Genomic DNA, 822 nt, shown 5'->3' with positions numbered 1-822 from the left:
TATATATATACATATATATGTATGTGTGTGTTTGTTATTTGTGTCTGTGTTTGTCCCCCACCATCGCTTGACAACCGATGCTGGTGCGTTTAGGTCCCCGTCACTTAGCCTTACTGGGGTCGATTCGTTCGACTAAAGGAGGTGTTCCAGCATGGCCGCATAAATACACACACATATATATACATATATACACACAGATAGATAGATAGATAGATAGATAGATAGATAGATAGATAGATAGATAGATATACACATATACAACGGCTTCTTTCAGTTTCTGTCTATTAATTGAGAAGGCTTTGGTCATCCCGAGGCTATTGTAGAAGACACTTGCCCAAGGTACCACGCTGTGGGACTGAACCCGGAATCATGTGGTTAATACTACAATCACCACCAACAGCAACACGACTGTCGCTGTCACTATCACCACAACCATTATTCCCTGAATATTATCGCCATCACTGCCACCACCAAACAGACACTTTGGATCTATTTCAAAACGGGGGCACCAGTATTTTCTTAACGAAACACTTTGAAACTTGGAACACTGGTAGAATGTGTCATATAAAACATCTTTTACTCTTAGTCTTCTTAACAAAAAAAAAGGAATTCGCAAGTTATTCCATGTTAAAGTTGTCGTATTTCTGTAATTTCAATCAATCACTGACGTCTATTCAGCTGAATAGAGTTACTGCTGGGCGGTCATAAAAATGTTATTCCCTGTGACATATTTCATCCGGTTTAATCGTAATTTATACGCATATATTGTTTATATAATAAATTACGCTGTGCGTATCTATGTGTGTAACAATTTTAGAGTTC

Source organism: Octopus bimaculoides, chromosome 10 (assembly GCF_001194135.2).
Source record: "Octopus bimaculoides isolate UCB-OBI-ISO-001 chromosome 10, ASM119413v2, whole genome shotgun sequence".
In the NCBI taxonomy this organism is placed as follows: domain Eukaryota; kingdom Metazoa; phylum Mollusca; class Cephalopoda; order Octopoda; family Octopodidae; genus Octopus; species Octopus bimaculoides.
This window is presented reverse-complemented; position numbering follows the sequence as displayed.